This window comes from Pinus tabuliformis, chromosome 9, assembly GCF_031772625.1.
Source record: "Pinus tabuliformis cultivar Carrire ecotype Pingquan chromosome 9, CPIR1, whole genome shotgun sequence".
NCBI classification, from domain to species: Eukaryota; Viridiplantae; Streptophyta; class Pinopsida; order Pinales; family Pinaceae; genus Pinus; species Pinus tabuliformis.
Genome location: NC_142307.1, coordinates 407,629,543 through 407,637,816, shown reverse-complemented (window position 1 = coordinate 407,637,816; position 8,274 = coordinate 407,629,543). Strand labels below are relative to the sequence as shown.

Here is an 8,274-nt window from a genome sequence, read left to right as displayed (position 1 = left end):
CGAAAAATCTGTGAGAGTATTGGCAGATATGACTCTCTTAATATGCTTCTTAGAGATCTGAGTCAGCAGATTTTTAATGAGTTGGTTCGTACTCAAGTTCTCACAAGAACTTCGCTCCACGCATTTCAAGACTGTGATCTTCAGGATGTTTTTCTGAGAGAATACCCTGGTGTGGAAGATAGTTGGCTTGAAATTCTTGCAACGCAGGGACCACCATGCTCTGCTTCAACTCAGCAATGTTTGTGATACCTATTTCATTAGGGCGGGCAGTGTTTGCTTCAATTCCACGGCTTCCAATTACCCATGGCATTAAGTGCAATGATCTTTATGCCTTCAATATCGGATGTTATGTCATTTGGGCTGCGACAGATGGAGTTGGATATTTAGTAGACTATTTGAGAGTTCACAGCTTCAGAGTTCTTTTCATGCAGTTCATAAAATGGTCTTTAATAGTTCTGAAAAGTTGTATTCTTCTATCATTATGGATCATCGTGATACCTATTTCATCAGACTTTTGTTTGATCTTCTGGTGGTAGTCTCTTTGCGGGTTCCTGTGGATGAAAGTCCCGTGTTTCTTCTCTATCAAGATTGGGCTTTTAGGCTTATATTTCTCAAGATATGGACAAAATTGGTATTGCTGGGTCAAATGGCACCCCTTACAGATGACAGCTGGCGAATAAAGTTCGAGCATGTCAAAGCAGATGGGTTTTCTTGCTTACGTGGATTATGGGTGCTTCGCCAAATTCTGTCACCAATACTCGTAAAGCTTTTGACAGCACTCTGTGTGCCATATGTCTTTGCTCGTGATTATAATGCAAATTGAATGACAACAGTTGAAATTCTGGATGATGATATATACCTTGGAGCAGAGAACAGTTTCAACCTTATTACAGTGAGAAAAAATAGCGATGCTGCAACTGATGAAGAGAGAGGAAAATTGGAAGTTGTAGGTGAATACCACTTAGGAGCAGTGAAAGACAGCATAATTTACCTACAGAATCTCAGAAAGATAATATCCATCAAGAGGAAATCAGCCAGAGAAGGTTACAGTTGATTCCTTGAGCTTTGCAGTTCAAGAAGGAGAGTGTTTTGGATTTCTCGGCACAAAGGGTGCTGGAAAGAGTACAACACTGTCAATGCTATGTGGCGAAGAGCATCCTACGGGAGGGACTGCATACATTTTTGGCAAGGATATTCTTGCACATCCAAAGGCAGCACATCAGCATGTAGGTTATTGTCCTCAGTTTGATGCCCTTCTAGAATTACTTACTGTTCGAGAACATCTCGAGCTCTATGCACGGATCAAGGGAGTTTCAAAGGAAATATTAGATCAAGTTGTGGAAGGAAAGCTCGCAGAATTTGATTTATGGCCACAAGCAAACAAACCTTCCTGTTCTCTAAGTGGTGGCAATAAACGCAAGTTATCAGTGGCCATAGCAATGATTGGAGATCCTCCTCTAATCATTTTAGATGAACCTTCAACGGGTATGGACCCTATTGCAAAGCGATTTATGTGGGATGTCATCTCACGTATATCAACTAGGCAAGGGAAAACAACAGTTATCCTGACAACACATAGCATGAATGAAGCACAGGCCCTTTGTACACGCATTGGAATTATGGTTGGGGGGTGGCTCTGTTGTCTTGGAAGTCCTCAACATTTGAAAACATGCTTTGGCAACTATCTTGAACTTGAGGGGAAACCTGTTAATGTTAGTGTGGTAGAATTAGATAACTTGTGCAATACTCTACAAGATATGTTGTTTGACTTTCCGAGCCATTCTAGAGGTATCTTGAGTGATCTGGAAATTTGTATTGGAGGATCAGAGGCTGGCTCCTCCACTCACATGTCAGAAACTAATTTGTCACTTGAAATGATCATTGTTGCGGGGCGTAGACTAGGCAATGAGGAGTATGTGCAAAACCTAATTTCAAACAGCCCTTGCATCGATGGAGTTTTTAGTGAGCAATTATCAGAACAATTATTCCGTGATGGTGGCATTCCATTAGTTTGTTAATATTTTTAGGCATGGATCTCTTGTTATACGTCTGCCAGATTTAGAATCTAGCCAGATTCCTACAGTTATATTTGGAACAGTCAATGGTGTTATTGGTGTCATTGCATCTCTTCCTCAGGAGCAATATCTGTTTCTTGAAAAGTTGCAAGCAAATCTTGTCAAAGTGATCAAGGGAGTAGGGTGCTTAAGCCATGAACAGTGGCGATCATTTAGCAATGAAAGGAAGACTGTGGATACAAAAAAGTTTCCTGGACGGTGATTTGATTGAGTCATTTCTGGATCTCAGCAGAAATCGGATGGAGGAAATTGCAACTGCAATGTCTGTTCCAGTAGAGGTAAAGCAACTATCTCTCAAGAGGAATGTGGTGTTTAAGAGTTAAAAAGGGCCTTTGCATTCAGTTTTGAAAAGCTTCAGGGCACATGAAAAGAGACATTTCAAGATAATGAAGCTTAAAACAGTCAGATTTTGGTGTTAAACTGTGTTTTGTGATTACACAGCAGTTTCGTAGCGCGCTACGAAATTGCTGTAACTACATAATTAAATTCAGTCGACCAATTTTGAAGGACTGAGGGGAAATTTTCTGAAAGGGAGTTTCAGAAAAGGACCATCTACTATGTGAAAGTCACCAGCAATGGCAAAACAAGCGGAAGAAAGATATGAACTCAAAGTTTTTGTTATACCAATGATCACCGCTAGTATTGACCATGACTTTTCGAGCAACTTTGAAGAGATTTTGTCGTCACATAGGTATACAGGAAAGGTTTACAGCACATGAGGAACGTGGCACTCCAATAGAATTTTGGGTAACTAAAGAAGAACAATTTGGTTAATTGGTTTCAAATATCCTCGAGGAAACCAAAAGCAGAAAAACAGGGGCAGCTTCCTACTTTTTAGGAGCAGTAAAGGATAGGAGACATTAAGGGCTAGCAAGGAGTTTTAAACATCCACCAAGCCAAACTGAAAGAGACCACTTGTCAGAGAACGAATTTTGATTGTAATTAATGCTATTACCAGCATGATGATAGAGTTAGACTCCTAATTGTCTTAGGTTTCTAGAGCTGTCAATTAGTAGTAAGTTGCTTTTAATAGTTAGTTTAATATGTCAATAGGTGTCATGATAAGGAGAATTCGAGTTCCCCTCATGCTGGAGGAGGAATCTCAGTTAGGTAGAAGAGCTCTATATATAGGAGAAAGAGAAATGTAATAAGGGTTGGAAATTCTCAAAGAAACAGAGGACTTTGTGTTATTGTATGTGACTGTATGTTTTCAGGATAATATAAGGAGTTGATTTCACTACTCAGGATTCAGCAAGGGTTTTTAATGTTTAGTTTTCTTCATGGTTTCTTTCCTATACTTACTTGCAGTAGTACAGATACATGTTGCTTAGAACTCATTTGAAGATGCTCTAATTTCCTTCATGTATTTGTGGACTGTGTTCCTACACTATATCTCTGTTCTACTTCTATGTGAAAGCCCTCTATGCCCTGACTTCCATGTGAATTTAATCTCATTGTTGTACTGAAACACACCTTGACTCCATGGCCCAATGGAATTTTGTTAATTGATATTTCAACCATTCATATACTGTTGTTCGAATTTTTCATAGAGTTAGCCATCTTTATCATAATAAAAAAAATCATTAATCCTTTGAGAGAGCCCTCTCAGGTTGGGGAGGCTAAGCCTCAGCCTAAAGTAGGTTTGAAATAGTTACTTAAGGTCTTCCTGGTCAACAGCCTTCCAGGGTGTGATTTTGAGATAACACATTGGATCGTCTCGCACACTGATCCCGAGACGATGACCTTGAGCAATGTCAACGGGATGAGGATTGCAACCATTAGGGCAAAGGATTATGATGAGATGTATCAAATGTCGGAGCCCGTAACTATCATGGAGACTCCCTTAAGCTTACCCAACAATAATTCCAACTCCAGAGACATTCTTAAGCACTGGGTAAAGGATCCGGCTAGATTCAGGATGACACCCAACCAGATCTACAAGACAAAGATACTGCAAAAGGCATATCAATACTTGGTCATCTTTGCATGTCAACTGTATGGCCAGGAAAGCACAAAAACCTTCCCATAGAGTTGGGTGATCACGCTGGACCAACTGGCCAGAGAAGGAAAACCATGTAACTGGTTCGGCATATTGGCTCATCAGTTGAGGGAACAGGTAACAAGGGCTCGACAACTGCCCAAAGGTATGCAAGCAGAGATCTACATGTCCGCCTATATCTTGGATGCAATTTTTTCCTGATAGGAGTTCCTAGGATTGAAGTGGGCATGCTCACCGACGAAGACTGTTGTGTGATGAGCCTAGGTATTGCAACAATAATGCTGCAACTCCCAGGGCTACCAGCTTTACTTATCAACTTGAGGTTCGTACAAACTTGGAGGTGACAGTGCTATATGCACAAGTAAAAGTGAAGGTCCTGCATGTTGTCACTGCTCATCTGGCAAGAGACCCTAGGGGTTCCAAGCCAGACTTCTATAGGGTCAGAAGAAGCTTAATTCTGTGATGGAAGAAGAGCAAATCTATTCTAAGAGAGAGCTACTCTACTGCAGCAATGAAGAAAACAACATGTAATGCTAAACCACACCGTAAACTAACTAACCATCTAAACAACTATGCTAAACAAAATTGCTAAATCAACACTAACCTAATGCTGCTATCTTAGTTGCAGAGGTAAAGAGCATTAAACTATACTAAGGTGCAAGTAAGGAAACTAAGCTAACTCGGTTTTCAAGCAGAAAAGCAGTCGAAGATCGAAATTGGTGAAAGGAGGACGTAAGGACGCAGTAGTGCATAGGGACCATTGGATCGATCAATGAACAGAAGATGGACGATAGAGATCTTATCGCTAAGGCTTAAGTGAATAGATGGATGAATAGGGTGAATGCACAGGATGAACAATGGAGGTCTTATTGCAGAGGTTAAGTGGATAGATGGACGAATCGAACAAACGAACAGGATGAATGACAAAGATCTTATCGTAGAGATTAAGTCAAGAGATGGACGGACATGATTAATCAGAGGATGGATGACGAAGATCGTATCGCGGGAAAAAGAAATGTGTGGAAATGATGGAGTGGGTTTCTAAGGCGGTGAGCAGTTTCTCGCGCGCCCTCAAGGCTGTAAGATGTATTTATGAATTTCACGCGATTAGCCTAACTGAGCGACACGTAGCATGAGAAAACCACTTTTCTCGCATGCTCTCGGGCGGATAACGGTCGTGCAATAATCCGCGCGAGATTGCGTGATAGTCGTTGGATCAGGCAGGGCTGATCAACGGTGGAGATTGTAGAATTTCCTGCAAATTCTCTACAAATCTACCTCTGAGATCTATGTAGAAAATCTGACTGTAGATTAACTCGATAATGCAATATACCAAAGCAAAATACTATAACCTACTTCTACTATCAATTTGCGGAAGCTTAAATATTGAGCAAGATCGAGCTGAACACATATAACCAGAAGAAGAAGAATCAATGCACATGAAACACAAAAAATACTCAGGGGAAAGCCTCAGCTAAAAACCCCACTATCTGTATTATCATACAAGGTGGAAATACATAAGAATTATACAAAGCCTTAGCTCTCATAGCTAGCCAGCTCTCAGTACAATCCTCTTGGATGCTCACAGGCAAACTTGGCTTCTCACAAGCCTTCTCCTCTGCCCTCCAAGCTCCTATTTCCTTGTGCAGTTTCTCCTAGGTGATCCTCCTGTTACCAAGTGGAACACTGATCTCTCACACTGATCTCACACCTTGTCAGAACTACACAATCCTCAAGGAACCTTACCTTGACTGCATGCATTAGTTTCCTTTATAGGAAAACACATGCAACTGATAGTATACTGTCCTTGACATTTATATCAACTGGGTCTTTCTTAGAATAGACATGCATGAGTTTCTGATGAGGGAATCTTCAGTTATATGGAGTACACTAGTTGAGTGCATGCATGCATCAACAGACTGATAACTCACAATTAGTTCCTCAAATAGTTTGGAACTAATTTAACTGGACTTAACTCAGTAAACTGAGCTAACTAATTACAACTCAAATATAACTCAATCTTATCTCCTTAATTAAGGGATAATATCCTTAATTTAAGGGATAACTATTGCATGACTTCAGAAAGACTTCTAACTTGAATTTCTCCAACTAATTAAGTCAAAATAACTTAATTAATTATTTCCAAGTAGCTGGTGAGACTAAATTCGATTTTAATTCACAATTTTAATTCAAGGACAAATTAAAATTGGAATTTCTGGATTCTATTTTTATCATTTCTTGTTGCTATTTTCAACACTCCCTCTCAACAAGAAAGGAATTCAACTCGATCCCGATCGTGAACCTTTGGAATGTTATGCATGCAACACTTCTCTCTAGTGTTGTTGCTCCAGCAACTCTAGAAACAAAAAAAACATCCAACCTGAATCAGTATGATGCATCTGTCATCAAAGTCTCTGACTGCTATTGCCTCTGTCAATTGAAAACTTTGTGCTTCGGCTGACTCTGCCTTTCTGCACTGTTGTCAATCCTTCTCTGCGCTCTTCAGTATCTGACTGCTCTAGCCTCTGTCACTTTGATCTATGACTGCATCAATCCCACTGATTCCTCCTGCTACTATGTACTTTGGGCTCCCGTAGCAAGGTACGATCCATGAGATAAAACCTCTCAATGGACCCTGCCCAATTTCAACCTTCATGGGACTATCACTTCACATCGCCCCACCTCACACCTGGAGGTATGGCTGCATGTGATCCCTCTGCTGACTCTAATTGTGGCTCCTCCACAATTTTCTGAGACTTCTTCTGGCGCTGCATGTTGAGAGGTAATTTACTCTCCCTCTCAACCACCAAGTCTCTAACATTTGCCTTGCTCCTCAAGGCTTTGCATGCATCTTGAACCTCAAGAGCATATAGGTTCTTGACTCATGAACCGATCTATTTCACCTATCTCATGGTGATGTGTCTAAGGAAAACCTTTCCCTTACTGAAGACAACATCGTAGCCTTTGTCCTCCAACATCGCGACCGATACCAAGTTCTTCTTCAGTCCAGGCACATACTTCACATCGGTCAAGGTGATAGGAGCTCCATGCTCCCTCTGAAAAGCAACCGTGCCCACTCCTGAAACACTATACCTTTCATCGTCACCCATCTCTATGCACATCTTGAGGTCTTTCTCCTCCAAGGTACTGAATAAACTTTTATCGCCGGTCATGTGGAATGAGGCTCCACTGTCAAGATACCAACCACAACCCATCATCGATGACACCATGCATGCGATGAGAGTAAAGTCCATTTCGAACTGAGAGGCTAATGCCTCACCTTCCGATCCTTCTGAGGATCCCTTCTTGGACTTCTTCGATGGGCAATTAGTCGCATAATGTCCCATCTCAATTGAAGTATGATATGAATTCGATTTGCACCTGCAACCCCGAACTTCAAACTTCGAATTCTCTTCTCTGTATACTGTTCACAGCTCCGATAAACTAGGCTCTGATACCATGTAGAATTTCCTGCAAATTCTCTACAAATCTACCTTTGAGATCTATGTAGAAAATTTGACTGTAGATTAACTCGATAATGCAATATACCAAAGAAAAATACTATAACCTACTTCTACTATCAATTTGCGGAAGCTTAAATATTGAGCAAGATCAAGCAAAACACATATAACCAGAAGAAGAAGAATCAATGCACATGAAACACAGAAAATACTCAGGGGAAAGCCTCAGCTAAAAACCTCACTATCTGTATTATCATACAAGGTGGAAATACATAAGAATTATACAAAGCCTTAACTCTCACAGCTAGCCAACTCTCAGTACAATCCTCCTGGATGCTCACAGGAAAACTTGGCTTCTCACAAGCCTTCTCCTCTACCCTCCAAGCTCCTATTTCCTTACGCAGTTTCTCCTGGGGTGATCGTCTTGTTACCAAGCGGAACACTGATCTCACACCCTGTCAGAACTGCACAATCCTCAAGGAACCTTACCTTGACTGCATGCATTAGTTTCCTTTATAGGAAAACACATGCAACTCATAGTACACTCTCCTTGACATTTAGCTCAACTAGGTCTTTCTCAGAATAGACATGCATGAGTTTTTGATGAGGGAATGTTTAGTTATTTGGAGTACACTGGTTGAGTGCATGCATGCATCAATGGACTGATAACTCACAATTAGTTCCTCAAACAGTTTGGAACTAATTTAACTGGACTTAACTCAGTAAACTGAGCTAACTA

The 8,274-nt window shown here is 40.8% G+C and overlaps 1 pseudogene; it reads left to right on the top strand.

The window, feature by feature from the left end:
- Positions 1-439: 439 nt before the first annotated feature.
- On the top strand, positions 440-823 carry LOC149148888 (putative E3 ubiquitin ligase SUD1 pseudogene; annotated as a pseudogene).
- Positions 824-8,274: the final 7,451 nt, after the last annotated feature.